This window comes from Carassius gibelio, chromosome B22 (genome assembly GCF_023724105.1).
Source record: "Carassius gibelio isolate Cgi1373 ecotype wild population from Czech Republic chromosome B22, carGib1.2-hapl.c, whole genome shotgun sequence".
NCBI classification, from domain to species: domain Eukaryota; kingdom Metazoa; phylum Chordata; class Actinopteri; order Cypriniformes; family Cyprinidae; genus Carassius; species Carassius gibelio.
Window position 1 is genome coordinate 38035471 of NC_068417.1, and position 20889 is coordinate 38056359.

General features: G+C 42.3%; 1 long non-coding RNA gene across 1 annotated transcript; it reads right to left on the bottom strand.

The window, feature by feature from the left end:
• Positions 1-15486: 15486 nt before the first annotated feature.
• On the bottom strand, positions 15487-19721 carry LOC127987922 (uncharacterized). The gene is made up of 7 exons (XR_008161472.1): positions 19097-19721; positions 18853-18999; positions 18439-18543; positions 18119-18339; positions 17841-18023; positions 16411-16488; positions 15487-16179 (listed from the first exon to the last, which is right to left on the bottom strand). It is a non-coding gene; the product is annotated as an uncharacterized LOC127987922 (long non-coding RNA).
• Positions 19722-20889: the final 1168 nt, after the last annotated feature.

A 20889-nucleotide genomic window follows, 5' to 3' on the forward strand; every position in this document is an offset into this window, starting at 1 on the left:
GTTGCCTTTATTGTTGTCACTCCCTGGTGTCAATCCTACATACAGCACCTTTAAATGTTAATCAAATGATATAACATCTCGGTTACGTATGTAACCACGGTTCCCTGAATAGGGAACGAGATGCTGCGGTGACGTCACCGGCTATGGGAACACCCCTCGGTGTGACGAATGTCTGAAGCCCTATAGAGCCTTTTACAGTTGGTAAACAAGGTGACGTATTTGTGTGGGCGGGGCTTAGCTGGAGGCAGAAAGATTCCCCTCAACACTTGAACAAACGGTAGTTAGCGAGTTTTCTTAGCTTGTTTTTTTTAACAATGCCTGGAGAAAATCTGAATATATCTGCTTTATCTGAATATTTAAGGTCACTCACTGTCCGGGACCGCGATAGTTATTTGAAGAAATTAACTTTAACGGACGGAACCAGATTGGTCGACCCGTACACAATCACTCATTGGATGGACGATCTGACAGGATTAACGTTACCTCCGATTGAGTGGCCTGACATCTACACTTACCTGATAGAGAAACCGAGCGTATAAAACCTTAGACGCGTATAACTACGTACTGAATGGTCACGTACAAGACTTAAAATACAAAGATATAACAGACGAGTTTTGTGTTGTACGATCCGAAGTTCTGCCTAGCCAGCGCCAAGGACAGAAGACGACCATGTAACGTTATCAGGCTTGGGTCATTGTAAACAGAGAAAACAACTACATCTTGACGGCGAACTGCACTTGCATGGCTGGTTGTGTAGCTAATATCAGATTAGAAAGATCACATTTCATATTTAATTAAAATGGAAAAAGCACTTTTGTTGTTAACAGTTATGCTATCTAACATGATGTTGTGTTAGTGATGTTGTTGTGTTAGCTATGATATGAGATAAGCAACAAGATATCAATTAGTTTCATTTTTAAATTTCAAATTGCCTGTTCTCCATCGATTCTGGCAACCAACAACACAACAAGACGACATTTTAAGCTCCTTGTGTAGCCGAGCCTGTGTTGGTTTGTATTAGGCGCCTCCAGTGTTCCGTTTGTTTTGCCTCCAGCTAGCGCCATGACGTACCTGTGACGTCCGCGCAAAAGGGGTCTATACCATCCCGCCAATCCTATTGGCCAAATAGCGCTTGGCCCCGCCCTACGCATGCGTATGCATCGTATACCTGAGTGCCGTGCTATTTTGCTCAGATTTCATGAACTGAAGAAATGCTATCAAGGTACGGAACGGCCGGGACCGCAGCATCTCATTCCCTATTCAGGGAACCGTGGTTACATACGTAACCGAGATGTTCCTGTCATGACATACATTTGTTTTTTATTCGCTAGGACCATCTTGTGGCAGTTTGGTGTTATTACAAAGAAACTGATTATGGTAAACCATTTTCTTAGTGGTTGGTTTAGGTCATGTGACTCTTGGGTTAGAGGTTAACAAGGAAATAGCCGCTGTGTTCCAGTTTCTTTCTGTGCAGTGGGCCAACAAGTCATCTCTCTGTTTTCTTTACGTTTTTGTGCCTCAGAAAGGCTTTGCCTGTAAGTTTGTTATCTTTTTTCAGTGTTTGCATTAACGTGCATATAAATATTTGTAATTCATTAGTTTGAGTTTAAAAACGAACTATTCAACATTGATGGCAATTTGTTTATAATTACACTAAGAAGAACTGATTGTAGCCTTTTAATATGTGCTCAGAGAATATTTGTCAACAGCGGAAATTAATTTGTGTTTATTTAGAGAATATTTTGTAACAAGACATTTGTAATCTTTGTATATTTCAGTTTAACAAAAAAGAGAAAGAAGAGGAAAGAACACAACAGTAAAACTTTCAACTTTACTACTGCATCTGCGCTTTTCTGACTCCTGTTAGATATCTGTCAATGTTGCGTAGATGGAACACGCATCTAGGACAGAATAGTAAAAAGGCAACCGCTCAGTAGGTACTGAAGTTCAAGGAAAGCAAGCTTCAACTCCATCATTCCTCGTTCATCATCACGCCCTGTACTCCTAGACAGTATTAGCAATTCATGATGGCGGAGAAATCTACGGAGGCTGAGAAAGCTACGGAAGCTGAGAAAGCTATGGAGGCTGGGGAAGCTACAGAGCGAAGTCAAGCATTTGAAACCAGATCTATAGCTTCTGCTTCAACTAATAGATCTAGAAGCTCATCGGCTAGCACAGCTGCTTCCAGGGCTCGCGCTTAACTGGAAGTTGCACGGGCCAGGACTGAATTCCTTAAAAAAAGAATCAGAAATCTTGATTGAGAAAGCTCAACTGAAAGTTACAGAGGCATGCATGGAAGCGTCTCTGGCAGCTATAAAGCATGAAAGTGAGGTGGCAGCAGCAATTGCTGAGATGAAGGTTTTGGAGGCAGCAGCAGATAGTGAACTTGGAGAAAGGATTTCTGATGTGAGAGAAGTTTCTGATCGCACTCGTGATTACGTCATGAATCAGTCTCAACTGAGGTTATTGTCTCCAGCTGGAGATGAGCCATGTCAACTACCTCTAAAGCCCATTGTCCATGTGGTGAGGCCTGAGACACCTCCAAGGCATCATCGCTTAGCATCTTGGGATGTCAGAGATTCTTACAATAAACCTGATACTGAGAGTATAATGCAGCATCCTCAGAAGTCAGTGCAAACAACTAGTAAAAAATACCAAATTCCACCGTTCACATCTTCTCCATATAAGACAACACCACAAACATCGTTCAACAACGACACTAATGTGAGTGAGGTCGCCAGGTACTTAGCACGCCGAGAGCTTGTTAATTCAGGTCTCTTTAAGTTTGATGATCGTCCTGAGAACTATTGGGCGTGGAAGTCCTCTTTCATCAACGCAATTGAAGGTTTGCACCTGTCAGCTGCTGAGCAGTTATACCTTCTGTCTAAATGGTTGGTCTTCACATCATGTGCGAAGGATCAGAGCTGTGCACACAGGTTATCCAAACACAGGCTTGGGAAAAGCATGGGAGCGCTTGGAAGATTGCTATGGCTCTCCAGAGATTATTGAGAAATCCCTCTTTGACAGGATAGATAGCTTTCCAAAAATCAGCAACAAAGATGCGAAAAAGCTTAGAGAACTTGGAGATCTTCTACAGGAAGTGGAATCTGCGAAACATGAAGGCTACCTACCCGGACTTACTTATCTTGACACCGCACGTGGTGTTGCTCCCATCGTAGATAAGTTACCTTACAGTCTTCAGGAGAGGTGGATGGCTCAAGGTTCTCAGTACAAATCAGCACATCAAGTCGCCTTTCCTCCATTCTCATTCTTCTGTGATTTCATCTGCAGAGAGGCTCGAACACGCAACGATCCAAGTTTTGCTCTGTCTTCAGGAATCCATAGTGTGTTGAAACCAGAGCAGCAATTCAAGAGACAAATGAAAAGCTCAGTCTATACTCACAAGAAGGAAGTGTCAGCAGTGACTGTGAGTCAGACACACAGCTCAAACTATGAGTTGGATGATGTGGACAAGATCTGCCCGATTCATAAAAAGCCCCACCCTCTCAATCGTTGCAGAGGTTTTAGGATCAAACCTCTGGATGAGCGCAAGACTTTTCTAAAGGAGAAAGGTGTTTGCTACAGGTGCTGTGCAACAACCACTCATCTGGCCAGGGACTGTAAGGCAGCTATTAAATGTAAGGAATGTGGCAGTGATGCTCATATCGCAGCGCTTCATCCAGGACCACCGCCTTCAAACTTATTTGATCATGGCGGGGAGGGAGAGATAGACACGCCTCAACCTGCTATAACTTCCAAGTGTACAGAAGTCTGTGGTTACGGTGAATGTTCACGGTCATGCTCTAAGATTTGCCTGGCTAAGGTTTACCCAGAAGGCCACCCAGAAGGAGCAATCAAGCTTCATGTGATCCTGGATGACCAGAGCAATAGATCGCTCGCTAGAACCAAGTTCTTCGACTTGCTGCATGTCAAAAGAGAGAAGTCAACATATACTCTACGTACCTGTGCAGGTGTGACAGAGACTGTGGGAAGAAGAGCTACTTGTTTCATTATAGAGTCTTTAGATGGAGTAATGAAGGAGAAATTGCCAACGTTGATCGAATGCAACAATATGCCAGACGACAGAGCCGAGATACCAACACCTGATGCAGCACGTTGGCACACTCACCTAAAGCCCATCGCTCATTGCATTCCTCCTTTGGATCCAGAAGCCCAAATTCTTCTCCTTTTGGGTCGTGACATCCTTCAGTTTCATAAAGTACGGGAGCAACATAATGGTCCTAATAACGCACCCTACGCGCAAAGACTAGACCTAGGATGGGTCGTAGTCGGAGACATCTACTTAGGATCTGTCCACAGGTCTGCAGCACTTAGTGCTTACCGTACCCATGTACTTGATAATGGACATCCTTCTCTACTTCTTCCATGTCCCAACAAACTCAGCATCAGGGAGAAGTTTGACATCAAGCCTCCACCTGAGATATCTCTGGCGCACGGCACCTTCATCTTTGATGACTAAGCCATAGGAGATACCATCTTTGAGAGGACAAAGGAGGATAATAAAGTTGGATTGTCTATTGAAGACAGGCGTTTTTTTGGACATCATGGATAAAGAGATGTTCATGGACGAGAGCAATAGTTGGGTCGCACCACTCCCATTCAGAACACCTCGCCAATGACTCCCTAATAATAGAGAACAGGTATTTTCGACTCCAGCGCGCAAAAACAGGGCATCTGCTTGAACGATGTTCTTCTCTCTGGTCCTGACTTAAATAATAGCCTCTTGGGAGTCTTACTACATTTTAGAAGGGAGCTGGTAGCTGTAACTACAGACATCGAACAGATGTTTCACAGCTTCATTGTGAAAGAGGAAGATAGAGACTTCCTTCGTTTTCTCTGGTTCAAGGATAATGACACCAGCAAAGGGATTATTGAATACCGCATGAGGGTGCACGTGTTTGGTAATAGTCCATCCCCTGCTGTAGCCATTTATGGTCTTCGACGAGCAGCGGCTTATGGTGAGGAGGAATATGGTTCAGACGCCAGACACTTTGTAGAGAGAGAATTCTACGTCGATGATGGACTTTTGTCAACACCCACAGCTGCGGGAACAATCGATCTGTTGACACGAACAAAGAAAATGCTGGCCACTTCAAATTTAAAAATGCACAAGTTTGCTTCTAATAGCAAGGGAATAATGAATGCATTTCCGACCAAAGATCATGCGAAGGGACTCAAAGATAATAATAATAATAATAATATATTTTTATTTGTAAAGCACTTTTCATAGTTAAAAACAATCCCAAAGTACTACACATAAAGAAAATTAAAAACCGGAAAGAACACTTAAAAAATTAGCAAAAAGTAAAAAAAATTTGTAGACTTTTGCTAGGAATCCCAAAAAGGAGAGCGTTGCTGTAGTCCAGCCTGGAGGATACAAAAGCATGGACAAGTTTTTCCGCATCTGACAGACCAAGTGTGGGACGGAGTTTAGCAATGTTCCTGAGATGATAGAAGGAGATCTTACACAGATGTTGTATGTGGGCGACAAATGTGAGTTGAGCATCAAATCTTACTCCAAGGTTGGTGACTGTCGATGATAGTGGAATGTTTTGACCAGAGAAGGTGATGTGCGTTATAGGTGATGACTTGAGCTGGTGTGGTGTACCAACTAAAATAGCTTGTTTTGGAGCTATTTAGCTGTAGGAAGTTTGCCTTCATCCATGCCTCAATCTCCTCAAGACAGGAGCTCAGAGATGACAGAGTGGCTGTAGATGAAGTGAGGTTGGTTTTTATATATAGCTGAGTGTCATCGGCATAGCAATGCAATGATATTCCATGCCTGTTGATTATGTGGCCAAGGGGAAGAGTATAAATGGTGAACAGAATCGGGCCGAGAACCGACCCTTGTGGGACACCACAAGTGACTGTATGCTTCTGAGACTTTACACCTCCCAAGGAAACATACTCTGTTCTTCCAGACAGGTAGGACTGGAACCAGCTCAAAGCAGTGTCAGAGAGTCGGATAGAATGATGGAGACGCTGAAGGAGGATATTGTGATCAACCGTGTCAAAAGCTGGAGATAGATCCAGTAGGATGAGGAGCGATGGTGTGCCGGTATCAGCCGCCATCAACAGGTCATTTGTGACTCTGATCAGGGCTGTTTCAGAACTGTGAGCGGAACGGAAACCAGACTGAAATTTTTCAAAAAGGGAGTTTGAATTTAGATGATCCTGAAGATGGGCAGCAACAACTTTTTCTAGAACTTTGGACAAGAATGGAAGGTTGGAAATAGGCCTGTAGTTTGCAAGAACTTCAGGGTCTGAAGTGGGTTTTTTTAGAAGGGGTTTGCAGACTGCAGACTGGAACTTGACCAGTGTGTAGAGAATGGTTATTAAGGGACTAAGAGAACTGATGTGTGTTTTCCCCAAAGCTGTAGGAAAAGGGCCCAGCGTACAGGTGGAAGCTTTCATCCGGTTGATGATGTCCTCAACTTGTTGCTTAGAGATTTCAGGAAAACAACAGAGAGGTTGGATGGTCCCAGGCTGTGGGTCGGCGGTGGGGACAGACAGAGCAGGAGTGCTGGAAAGGAGAGAGCGGATTGTCTCAACTTTTTTCCTGAAAAAGGTGATGAAGCTGTTGCATTTCTCTTCTGATGTGTCATTGTGTGAAGTAGTTTGTGGCTTGATGAGATGATTTATTGTGGAGAAAAGCTGCTTGGAGTTTCCCTGATTTTCACTAATGATGTTTGAGTAGAACTGTGTCCATGCTTTTTTTAGTGACATTGAGTAGGCCTTCTGATGTTCTTGATAGGATATTTTGTGAACAGTAAGTCCAGTTTTTGAAACACGCCGCTCAAGTACACGCCCCGCTGTTTTCATTTTCCATAGTTCTAAAGTGAACCAGGGGGATGTATGAGAGAAAGTGACTATTCGTGTTTTTTCAGGTGCATGGAGGTCCAAAATACTGCTCAGAGTGCTATTATAAAAGTCCACTGATTCATTTACAGATGTGAAATTTGCTGATGGGATTTTCAGGAGGTCCAAAGCCAAAGTGTCTGGGTTGATATTTTTTATGTTTCTGAAATGGATTTGACATTTTGGTTTGATGTAATGAGAAAAGTTCACCTCCATTGAGATGACTTTGTGATCGGACACTCCAAGATCATATACCAGTAGATTTTCAATGGGGGCAGAGTCAGTAATGACCAGGTCAAGTGTATGTCCTCTGTTGTGTGTTGGGACATCAACATGCTGTTTGAGATTTAGACCATCCAATAGCTGTAAAAAATCAACTGCTGGATGACAGGAGGTGGTGTCAACGTGAATGTTCAAATCTCCAAGTATAACAATGTTAGCAGATGTGGTACAGAATGAAGTGAGAAATTCATTTATCTCTGACATAAAAGCTGGATTTTGCTTAGGAGGCCGGTAAATGAGAAGAATAGTCACAGTGAGAGGTGGTTTACATCTGAAGGCAAGGCATTCAAAAGTGGACTGTTCAGGCAGAGACAGCGGGGTGAGTTTTAAGTCACTGCGATGTAGTACTGCTAGGCCACCACCGTGACCCGAGTGGCGGTCTTTCTCCAAGTATTGATAACCAGGAGGACATGCTTCATTTAATGCAAAATATCCCTCTGGCTGATGCCAGGTCTCAGTAAGACACATGATATCAATATTCCTGTCCAATATGTGGCTGTGTATAAGACAAGATATATTTGTGAGAGACTGTGTGTTAAACAGTTCTATTTTGATGTTTGATGAGTAGTGTACTGTAGAGAACCAAGTAGACTGAAATCCACTCCACGTTTTACGTTCCGCTCCGTAGTGACGGGTCTTATGCAAGTAGACTTCCCAACTCTATTTGTTCCAGGTAGAGAGGCGTTCTGATGACGTAGATGCCATGCGACAATGCGCTCGCTTGACCAAAGTGATGGAATGGAGTCACCAGATTGAGAGAAAACAAACTTTCTACGGCAGCTTCTATGGATGTAGCTGGTGTTGGCTTTGAAGTTGAAGCTGTTTAATGGCTGGAATATATATTGGACTGATGTTATTCCTTAACCTTAAGCAGTTGTGGGATGGAGTACTTTAGCGTCATGTCGCTTTAAAGAGAAGATCCGAAGATTATCCAGCCGGTCGGCAAGTGGCTGCTCGCTAAGCCGGGGAGATGTTACCTTATCCAGCGAGGGCTAACTTGGCAGTGAAGTGTTGTCCGTTTAGACGCTATTGATGCTGGAGTCGATGAGTGATATCAAGACCACAGGGCCAGTAAGCAGTAATAAAAACTCTGATGCAACGGCTCAGGTACAGGCAGCACGAAAAAGATTGCCAGCAACAACAGGTATGATGCAAAAATCCATACATCCATATAATCCGAAAAAAAAACTACCTGGTAGATAGCAGATAGTGACTTTGTAGAAAGTAGGTTCTAGAGTGCAAAAAATGATACACAAAGATGTTTTCTTAAGGGAGAAGCGGCAACAGACAGTGCCAGCGTCCTCTCGCCTCCTATAATCTAAACTTGGAAGTTGACCCTACTCCCATCCAACGTAGTCTCTGACTTAGCTGGGATGTGAAGGGGGACACATTCACCTTTCATGTAACCGACATTAAGAAGCCCTTTGCTCGAAGAGGGATACTGGCTACTGTCAACAGTCTCTTCGACCCACTTTGGTTCGTTGCCCCTGTCATCATTGAAGGGAAATTCCTGCTACGAGAACTCTCAGATGAGACTTGTGCCTGGGATTCTCCCCTCCCTGAAGACAAGGAAGAAGCATGGAATGCATGGAGGAGATCCCTACAAGATCTCAAACAGCTGGAGATTCCTAGAACATATGTTTATACTACTCTCTCTACAGCTCTGAGGAAGGAACTCCACATTTTCTCTGATGCTTCTGTCAAAGCGATTGCAGCAGTGGCATATCTTCGTGTCATCAATGGTGAAGGTGCATGCCACACTGGGTTCGTATTGGGGAAGGCCAAATTAGCTCCGCAAGCTGCTCATACCATTCCCAGGCTGAAACTAGGAGCTGCGGTTTTAGCTGCAGAGATAGCAGAGATAATCACATACGAGCTGGACTTCACTTTAGATGCTGTGGAGTTTTACACGGATAGTAAAGTCATCCTGGGGTACATCTATAACCAGACAAGACGGTTCTATGTATACGTAGCCAACAGAGTGCAGCGTATCCATAGAGTGTAAAACCAAATGCAATGGCACTATGTGTCTACTAAGCATTACCCTGCAGATCATGCCACCCGCTCCGTTCCTGCAGCTCTGTTGGGCTCCACCACCTGGTTTACAGGACCTGCCTTCCTGTCGCAAATGGATCAGAATCTGTCTCTGGAGGAGAGGGAATTTGACCTCCTCGGGCCAGAGTTGGACACAGAAGTTCGTCCTCTTGCTACAACTGTATCCGATGATTTTCATCTTGAATGTCAATGATTCGAGCGATTCTCTTCTTGGAAGTCATTAGTCAGAGCCATAGCTTTTCTCATACATGTCGCCCAGACTTACAAGTCGTCTGATGATAGAGAAAGAGCCTGCAGCTCATGGCACTACTGTGCTAAGCTCGTACAGTGAAAGAGTTGTTACAAGCAGAGGAAGTTGTAATCAAGAGCGTTCAGAGGGAAGCTTACCAAGAAGAGCTCACCTGCATCGCCAAAAAAGATGACATCCCGAGGCACAGTGCTCTGAAAAAACTGAACCCTTACGTAGATAGTAGAGGTCTTCTCAGGATAGGAGATCGGCTTAAAAATGCAACTTTGGATCTCCAAGAGAAGTTTCCTTTGATTGTTCCAGGACGCAGTCATGCTGCGAAGCTACTTGTGGAGTATCACCATGATCGAGTCGAGCATCAGGGTCGTGTGTTTACTGAATCAGCTATCCGCAATGCAGGGTATTGGATTGTTGGTGTTAGGAAGCTTATCAACAGCATTGTACACAAGTGCATCGTATGCAACAAGCTTCGTGGGAAGGTAACTGAGCAGAAGATGGCGGACTTGCCCATCGATCGCCTGAGCACTGAACCTCCCTTCACGCACGTCTGTCTTGATGTTTTTGGACCTTGGACAGTTGTCGCAAGGCGCACGCGAGGAGGACAAGCTAAGAACAAAAGATGGGCTGTTCTTTTCACTTGTATGAGTATTTGTGCCATTCATATTGAGCTGATTGACAATATGGATTCATCCACCTTTATAAACGCCTTGAGAAGGTTTTTTGCTCTACAAGGTCCTGTCAAACAAATCCGGTCTGATTGAGGGACCAATTTTGTAGGAGCCTGTAAAGAGCTGGAAATTGTGGTAAATGATCCTCAAGAGCCTAGTGTGAGGAAGTACCTGGGTGGAGAGGGTTGTTCATGGGTCTTCAATCCACCTCACGCATCCCACATGGGAGGAGCCTGGGAGCGGATGATAGAAGTCTCCAGGCGCATACTAGATTCCATGCTCCAACAGATCAGTCCTTCCCGCTTGACACATGAAGTGTTGTCTACCTTGATTACAGAGGTTACTGGAATTGTCAATGCAAGACCCCTTGTTCATATTTCAACAGACCCAGAATCATCTTTCTTGTTAACTCCAGTCATGCTCCTAACTCAAAAGGGTCATACGCTCCTCCCACCTCCAGGTGACTTCAAGGAAACCAATCTCCATAGACAGCAATGGAGAAGGGTGCAACATCTTGCTAATACTTTCTGGAATAGATGGAGGCTTGAATACCTCTCAACGCTTCAAAGCCGAAGCAAATTGCAAGAGGAACGACGAAATCTAAGAGAGGGCGATGTTGTCCTTCGGATGCTCAAAGTAAGCGCAATGAATGGCCTATGGCTCTTGTGACCAAGATTTTTCCTAGCAGTGACAAAAGAGTCAGAACGGTTTAACTAAGAGTTGCAAGGAATGGGACAATCAAGACATTCCTCAGACCTATATCGGAAACAGTTCTGCTCATGCCATCGGAGGACTGATATTTGTGAGGTCTTATGTGAACATTCTCAGGTTATATGGTGGTATCTAAACAATACCAGACGGGGAGTGTCATGACATACATTTGTTTTTTATTTGCTATCACCATCTTGTGGCAGTTGGTGTTATAACAAAGAAATTGATTATTATAAACCATTTTCTTAGTGGTTTTCTTAGTGGTTGGTTTAGGTCATGTGACTCTTGGGTTAGAGGTTAACCAGGAAATAGCCGCTGTGTTCCAATTTCTTTCTGTGCAGTGGGCCAACAAGTCATCTCTCTGTTTTCTTTACGTTTTTGTGCCTCAGAAAGGCTTTGCCGTTTTTGCTGTAAGTTTGTTATCTTTTTTCAGTGTTTGCATGAACGTGTATATAAATATTTGTAATTCAGTAGTTTGAGTTTAACCTGTTAACTGTCACCCCGTCCTGTATACGGGACGCCTATGTTGACTATACTATATTACAATCAAATCTAATCTAATCTTGACAAACTATATATCGTTGGAAAGGTCTAAGACTCCCAAATATATATTTTACCAATATTTTTTGTTAAAAATTATGTAGGAAAAGTAATAGATTAATTTATGACAAGAGTGCACCCTCAGAAATCTACATTACAAAAGGAGCTTTGACCTTTGTTTAAAAAAAATACTTCCTCGTTGCTTTTTTCTCTATCACATTTTAGAAATCATCAGAAGCTATATATCACTTGAAAACATAAAATCTCAAAATTCATCCTTTAAAACCCATTTTAAAATCAGACATTGCATTACCATGTAAATGGTACATCAAAATCATGTTACAAAATGTTTTCAGTCATGAATTATAAAAATTTAGGTTTGTATCATGCACATTCAAGTCTTCAAAAACGTGAGTGACAGTTAACAGGTTAAAAACGAACTATTCAACAGTGATGGCAATTTGTTTATAATTACACTAAGAAGAACTGATTGTAGCCTTTTAATATGTGCTCAGAGAATATTTGTAAACAGCGGAAATTCATTTGTATTTATTTTGAGAATATTTTGTAACAAGACGTTTGTAATCTTTGTATATTTCAGTTTTAAAAAAAAGCACAAAAACAACTTTCAACTTTACTACTGCGTCTGCCCTTTTCTGACTCCTGTTAGCTATCTGTCAATGTTGCGTAGATGGAACACGCATCTAGGACAGAATAGTTCCCTTTCATAGGTCACTTCGATGCTGCGGTGACGTCACCGGCTATGGGAACGCTATACCATAACACCTGACGTACCTGATAGTTGGAATCCAAGGAAAGCATCTGCTAAAGCAGACAGAACCCGGGAACCAGGAGCCATCCTCACATCCAGACTGTAAATCTTGACAAAAGTGCTCGGTGAAGAACGTCCTGCCGCAGCACAGACATCATATAGAAGAACCACTGAGAAAGCTTGTGATGAAGCCACTGCTCTCGTGGAATAAGCTCTAATTCCTAAGGGCGAAGCGATTCCGTGCGCCTCATAGGCTAAAGATATAGTCTCCATCAGCCAATGTGACATGCGCTGCTTTGTGACAGCATGACCTCTATTATGTGTCCTAACAGACAAAGCTGGTTGGACTCATGCCATGGAGCTGTTCGATCAACATAAGTCTTCAGCGCTCTGACAGAGCAAAGACTCAGATCTCCTGACCCCACCTCTGCAGGGGGTAAAGCCTCCAAGACCACTTGTTGAAAGTGAAAGGGTTCGAAGCGACCTAGGGACATAATTAGGCCTCGGTCGCAGCAATGCTTCCACAGAGCCTGGTGAAAATCCATGCACGAGGGCGAAACAGAAAAAGCCTGTAAATCCCCAACTTTCTTGAGGGAGGATAAAGCCACAAGAAGAACTGTCTTTTAGTCAGGATTTTATCTGGTATAGTTTCAAAGGGCTAACGAATGCCCTGATAAACCTTGCAACACAATGGATAAATCCCATGAAGGAACTCGCACAGGGCGGAAAGGCCTCAGCCGTCACGCACCTTGTATAAAACGAGAGACCAGCGGATGACGGCCCACTGAAGCACCATCTATATATATATATATATACACGTGGTTAGCTGAAATGGCTGCCACATAAACTTTCAGAGTGGCTGGCGTTACTCTATAGAGAAACGGTCTTGAAGGAACTCAGTACTGAAGCCACTGGGCAGTAAACCAGATCCAATTACGAATTCCACACCAGGTCGTAAACAGTTTCCATTGGAAAGCATATAAGCGTCTCGTAGAAGCTGCCCTAGAATTCATTATAGTCTCGGTGATTTCAACAGAAAGACCGGGACATATTAACTCACTCCGCTCAGAGGCCACGCCCACAGCTTCCATAGATCTGGCCATGGTGCCAAATCATTCCCTGTGGTCGCGAAGGTAAGTCCTGTCTGAGGGGAATCTCCTTTGAGAGCCCGCTAACAGACTGACCACGTCCTCAAACCATGGCTGTGTGGGCCACCACGGAGCTACCAGCAGCAGCTGCTCCACTCTGTCCAGCCGAATCCTTTTGGATAACACCACTGGAATTAACGAATCGGAGAAAAGCATACAAGCTGGTTCTGGGCCAATTGTGAGCTCACACTGTTACCAATTGTGAGCTTCTCGCCAGCCTGCACAAGGGGCGAGAGCGTAATCCTCCTTGATAATACAGATACGACACAACCGCTATGTTGTCTGATCTGAGTAGTACATGACGGCCGATCAGCAGATTCGAGAAAAACTGGAGAGCTAGAAAAACCGCCAGTAATTCCAACCTGTTTATATGCCAACTGCGTTGTGTCGCCATCCAAATTCCGTGAGCTGAGCGCCCTTGACAAACAGCTCCCCAACCGGTCAAAGACGCGTCCGTCGTGACAGTCTCTGGGGAAGCACAAATCCCCAGCCGAACTCCAGCTAGAAGGAATTCGGTTGACATCCATTGTCTTATTGACATAACACACCTCCGTGTCACCGAAATCGTCCGATGCGGAAGACAACGGGGTGAAATGTTCTGGCTTGTCTTCCACCACTGAAAGGGTGCATATGAAGTAAGCCCAGACGGATTACAGGGGATGCCGATACCATTAGACCTAAAAGTCTGAGGCACAAACTCACCGTCACTGTGTGACCAACTTTGAAGTGACGTACGCATGACGCGAGAGACTGAGTGCGCGAGAGAGATAGTCTTGCTGTCATCGCGCGAGAGTCAAGTTTATTCCAGAAGGTTATCCGCTGAGAGGGAATTAAAACACTCTTCTAGAAATTTGTGCATGAGCCCAGGCTGTTTAGATGATTCAGCACAAGATCCCGATGGGAGTGTGCTTGAGTCTGCGATTGTGCTTAACACCAGCCAATCGTCCAGGCAATTCAATACTCGAACGCCCTGGAGCCGCAACAGGGCCAGAATCTTCCTATTATGGTGTACAAATTGACTAAAAGATGTTATTTCCTGGGTGTCAAAATTATAGGATGTTTATATTTTTGGTAAAAGGGGAAAATCATTTGGTAACGGGGTTGCAAATTGTGCACAATATTATCAGACATGTTTAAATATTGTTAGTAGGTTTTTGGCCATTACGTTTAAACAACAATGACTGTTTTATATATATAATTTTGATAGTTTATGCCAAAACTGTTATTTACATTATCATATTATAATTATTATTTTAACTGTTAGAAACAGTCAAAAAGTTAAAGAGGGTTAATGTCCAAGTCACCCTAATACAGACGTCCTGTGTTAAAAAGTAGCTATTTTCATGTTAAGCAACTTTATATAACTGTTTAAAACATATCAAATGAAGAAACACATGATTTGTGTAATATTTCAACATATGCTAATGCTAACACTTAGCTCATAGTTGTACATAGTTATATTTAGCCTAAGATGAATCTGACCTTCATATTAAAAGTGGCAAGTAACAGGGTTGCAAATTAAGCAAATACGGTACTAGTTTGATACAACATTTTCTAAGTAAACCAGCAGTTATATAAAAATTAAATATTTTCAATAAAGCAAATATTTTTTTGATCATTCATGCTTACAATAACATAGGTAACAGGGTTGAAGACTGAAATAGATGCTAATATTTATCTCACAGTTATAATCTCAACGAAGAATTAATCTTGCCTTCATTTTGAAAGTTGCAGGTAACAGAGTTGAAAATTAAACTACCGGTAATACCTAAATATTCTTGATAAACTAGCAGTTGTATAAAAACTACATATTTCACATACAGCAAAGTACTTGCTTGGCCATAGCGTAGGTAACAAGGGTTGAAGACAAGATGCTTATAATTAGCTTTATAAACTCAATGAAAATTAACCTTACCCTCATACTGAATGGTTTTTCGTGGGATACTTTGACTGCTCCATGCATTGGAGGCACACACAAGGAAGATGCCATGGAGGACGATGAAGAACAACAGAGGAGAATACATGGCTCAAAATAACTACAAAATTGATACTTCAGGAAAAAGAAGAAGAAGAAAAACGCTTTTAAATCACTTTTTCCATAGTTGACTGCATCTATGTAGGCGTCCGTATCCAACATATATGTTTATCGCTTGAGTTTTTTCGTTGCTGGAGGTGGTAGTCCATGATTCAGGATGCTAAAGTGCTCTCTCTTAGAAGAAAAGGTTCAAAAATGAACCTTTTGAGGTTCCTGGAGATTGCAACTGTGGGGGAACCTTAAAGGTTCATTTTTGAACCTTTTTGAAAAGGTTCTAATTGGAACCTTCATTTAAAGGTGCATTAATGACCCTCATCAGTTCCTTTATGAACCCTTTTCTAGATAGCAATAACATTATTGTTGTTGTTGTTATTATTATTATTATACATTACTAATCCAATTTCACTATAAACACAGAACACCATGATTCTCCATAAACTGTTTAATACATAAATATGTATTACAAACAAACCAACAAACACAAATAAATAAACAATCATCCATAAATATGTATTACTAAACAAACTACCAAACACATACATAAACAAATATAAATATCATGCATTTATATACATACACATTAATTTAATAAAACAAATAATAATAATTGGCCATTGTGGGTGGCATATTGGTTTTTGTTGATACATTAAACAGTTTTCAGTAAAAGTCAGGGTATCTCTCAAATTTGAAGCATATTCAGTGTTGAAGTTGAAGAGTAGAGCTGTGTTCACATCGTCTACTTCACAGACCTCCTCCTTCACTTCCATCATTATTTCTTAAAGAGACTCTGCATCCAAGGCATGTCCCTTTATAAACAGCACAGGGTTGGGTGTATCTGGTTCCTAAACAAGGAGAAAATAATGTTATACTATAACAATATTTAGTAGTTAACTTGAAATGTATTATATATATATATATATATATATATATATATATATATATATATATATATATATATATCCATAGAATAATTCTATTCTAAAAACAAATGTTTAGAAGAAATCATAACCAAGAGACGGGGTTGAAAAAGAACAAATTATAGATTTAGATATTATGGACACAAATACACTCACCTCACTGATGACATAAAGAGATCTCAGACTCTCCTTTAACAGAAGTGGAAACAGCAGGACAGCAGCAACCACTGACACCTTTAATAGAAACTTTGTTTAATTGAATATGGCATACTATGTGTGGCGAGTGGGGCGGGGCCGAGGGACATGAGAACAAGGAGTGAGGCCGGCGGAATGATTGGGAAATCAGCGACACCTGCGCCCCACCGCCGGTCTCGAGTCCCACGTAGGAGATGGAAGGATATAAAACTGGAGCGACGATAGTGAAGACGAGAGAGGACCAGGCCTGGGCCTTATTTTATGTTTTGGTTTTTATTTGAGCGCACCAGTCGTCCGTGAGGGGCTGGTGCGCTGTTTTGTGTTTATTTTGAATTATTAAAATGTTATTTGATTGTCCGCCGCTTCCCGCCTCCTTCTTCCCGATGATTATGGAGTTTTAATATTATTACAGTGGTGCCGAAGCCCGGGAGAAGGAGGGACGCACTGCTGAAGATTCCTCGCCGCTGTGGTGAATCCGCGGTGCCATCGAGCAGGCGAGGAGTGTGCCGCCATGGACGCTCGAGGCGGTGGGCTGGAGCGAGTTGCCGGGGACGGGCGAGCTCGCTGCCGGCCGCCCACGATATGGAGGGGCGGCTGCCGTCCGTGAGGGAGCGGAGGAGTCGGCGCCGTTCGCCAGGGGGCCGGAGCCTGCTGCCTCCGTGAAGGAATCCGGAGGGGCAGGGAACGGGGGACTCCTGCCGGCCGCCCAAAACCGGAGGAGCCGTCGCCGTCCACTGGGCAGCGGAGGAGTGTCGTGCCGTCCGCCGAGGGCCGTCCAGTGCCACCGCCAGGCACCGCGGAGGAGATCACCCAGCTGGTGGAGGGCCGAGCAGCAGTGCGTCTGGGAACCGGAATTTTTTTTTTTTCCTCTCCCCCCTCTCTCGTCTCTGTCGCTCCTCCTTCCATCTCCTTTTCTCTCGCCACGTCTGTCCTACCCCAAGGTTCCCGCAGGTCCCCGTGAGAGGGTACCCCCCGGCCTGCGAGGGGCGATGGGGGTATGTGGCGAGTGGGGCGGGGCCGAGGGACGTGGGAACAAGGAGTGAGGCCGGCGGAATGATTGGGAAATCAGCGACACCTGCGCCCCACCGCCGGTCTCAAGTCCCACGTAGGAGATGGAAGGATATAAAACTGGAGCAACGATAGTGAAGGACGAGAGAGGACCAGGCCTGGGCCTTATTTTATGTTTTGGTTTTTATTTGAGCGCACCAGTCGTCCGTGAGGGGCTGGTGCGCTGTTTTGTGTTTATTTTGAATTATTAAAATGTTATTTGATTGTCCGCCGGTTCCCGCCTCCTTCTTCCCGATGATTATGGAGTTTTAATATTATTACACTATGTTTCTGATCATTGTGATTCTTAGCTTTACTGTTCATGCAAATCAGTGATTTATTACCTTTGTGTGCCAAATCAACACAGATTTGTTTTTCTTCATCCAGCTCAGTAACAATATTTCCCCCTGCTGCTCTTCTTTGGCTCTCGCTGATCTCTGTTTGTGCCTTCAGACTCTGTCTGTGACTCTTACCCAAACTGACCTTGACCTCTTTTGATACAAATCTTGACCAGATAGATCCTTAATCTGCAAAATAAATAAATAAACATATACATGAAACCTTCTCACAGGATAATAGAAATGTAAGTATTGAAGTGTCACTTAATTTTTAGCAAACCTACCTCTACAATGATTGCGATAATTTTTTATGGACTCCTGGAAAAATGATCTGTTTTCTTACTTTGCTGAACCTGCAGCAAATGTCATTTTTTCTTCAACATTAATCAAAGGTGTTCTTTCTTTTTTGAATTAGTTTTTAAGCACATCCTTTGCCAGTCTTTTCTCTCAAGAACTGGTATTTGGTAACAAGGTCTGAACACAACTTGTGTTCACTGTTGCATACCTGAAAATAGAGAAAAACATTTTTACACTCATCATTCTCTAAAATTATAAACTTACTGCATGGAAATTAGCATGTATATGCGCATTTAATCAAACAGACCTTGAATTGTTTTTGATCTTGTTTGCTTTGTCCTGTCAAAGGGCTTTTTTTTTTTTTTTTTGCTACAAACAAGCAATATGTTGTCTTGAATATCAACAGGAAGTCCTACAAAAAAGTTCACAGAAAGGTGCATGTTAGTATGGTAAAAGCAGATCAATGATCTGCAAAGATAACAATATAGTTCATCTAAACATATGTGGACACCTGACCTGACCATCACTCCTAACTGAGCATCCCATTAAAAATGGGAATGCAATAAAGTTGCTTTGTAATAACAACCAAATGCATAAATATAAGAAAATGTCAAAGTCAATAAGCTCTTCCGTACATTCCATTAAATAATTACAATAGTAAATAATAATAATTAGTAAAGGTGTCCACATATTTTTAAACACACGTAGAATAGTAACTTACTCGTGGTGTCTGTGGTCTTGCTGGCATCTCCGTATTTAGGTTTTCTTGTAATCTTATAAATTTAACTTCATCCTTCATTTTTTGGGAATATTTTAGCTTTCATAGTCTTAGTTAGGTTCATTAAAGTGTCTCCATCAAATTCAGTATCTGTTAAAACAACAGGAGTCATAAAATTATATTTATAAAGTTAGAAAGGCAATTATAAAGTACATACAAACAGTGTTATTTTAATTCAACATACTACCTTTATATATTGACAACGGTGTCTCTTCTGAGGATTGATGATTATAGAGTCCTGCTGTCGTCCAGGTTCAGTTCTTCAGGAATGAAGTAGCAGCACATGGCCAAGCAATCAGTGTAGCTCACAGCGCCCTCTGCTGGTGAAAATAATCAATACACGAGTGCTCTGGTAACCAGCAGCACGGCTCTCAAGTCTCACGCATTGGGCGTGAGACCCACGCATTTCAATCCGTTCACACGCTCACACGCCACACCTTGTATTTCTCACGCAGAGACATTACGAGGATAACGCCCACCAAGTTGCGGCGCTATTTTTTTAAACAGTGAAACAGGTAGAGGAATCAAGTGAGTTCCCCGAAGGCCCCGACACGCACCAGCTAATCAAATAAAAAAATATAGCTACCGATCAGCCAATCAGAAAATAGCATTGCTGTATCCGGGTAAGATTTTTACAGGCTCGTGTGCAACACAGATCCAGACGCTCGCTGAAGTAGGTAACGTTACAGTTACAGACTTGCCAAGACAATGACACAGATTTTCACTATATGATTTTTTTTTTTTTATCAATATATTAATTTTAAATTTTTTAAAAACAGTCTAAGATATGTTTTGGTCTGATGGTTATTATGACCCCGACACGCACGCAATTTTGGCCATTATACGTGGTCGGCCGTAGCTTTTGTGCCTATTATTAGCCCACTATTATTTTTTTATTGCCAAAGTTACACGTTGAAGAGGATGCGGGGCTACTCTGACAGTTTTATATAAGAGACTTCCATAATAGGCCTATCCATAATACTTGTATGGCAGTATCCATAATAGTTTGAATTATTTTTTGTTTTTTCTTTCCTTTTATTTTTACTGCACCTCATCCTGGTCCCCATTTTCAAAACGTTTTGCCTAGGCTATTTCATTATATTTTATCCAATGTATAATATTGATTATTGCATTCGTCTATTTCAAAGATGTCAGGGAAGAGGCAAAGGAGCAATCTTTCATGCTTTGCTCTAAAAGATCAGGGCCCGTATTCATAAAGAATCTTAATGCAAAAAGTAGTTCCTAGTGACAAAATTCTAAGAAAATTCTTAGAAATGTGGGCGTTTACTCTTAAAATTAAAGAAAAAAATCCTAGTAAAGAAAAAAGTAATTCATAAAGCATCTTAACCCTTAAAAGAGGTCTTAAGGTCAAACTTGTTAGGAGCACAGACGAGGATTTTTAAGAGGCTTAAGAGTTTCTTTAGCGGAGGAGAAAATGGCAGAAAGATGAAGAGGCAGAAGAAATGTGTTGCAGACAATGGATGACAGTGAGTTAATAAGACGGTATAGATTATATAATAATTTATAATTTAATATATAAATTAAAGTAATCACTACATTACAATATTTGGCAACTGGGAAAATGCAACAATGCAATAGTGATGACTTGGGTCTGTCACAGCCTTCTGTAAGCAAAGTGATCACACAATTACAGCACTTTCAGAACATCTTATTGTGTCGCAGTTCATTTCGTTTCCACTGGACATTACCACCTTGCAGGCTCAAAAAACTGCATTTATGAATATAGCAGGCTTATAGGTGCGCACAAGCAGGGGGAACGAACCGTTAATAGTTTGTGCTATACGGTCCTATGTCTGCTTCTTGTCTCTTGCTGTGACACCCGGCCCGAATTTTCCTTTAAGAATGGCCTTGTGTTCATCCACTAACTGGGCTAACAGTAAACACTGTTCCTCTGTCCAGTTTGACTTTCTCGCCCTTCTTGGTTTTGATTCCATGTTTGATACATTAAAACCAACATTC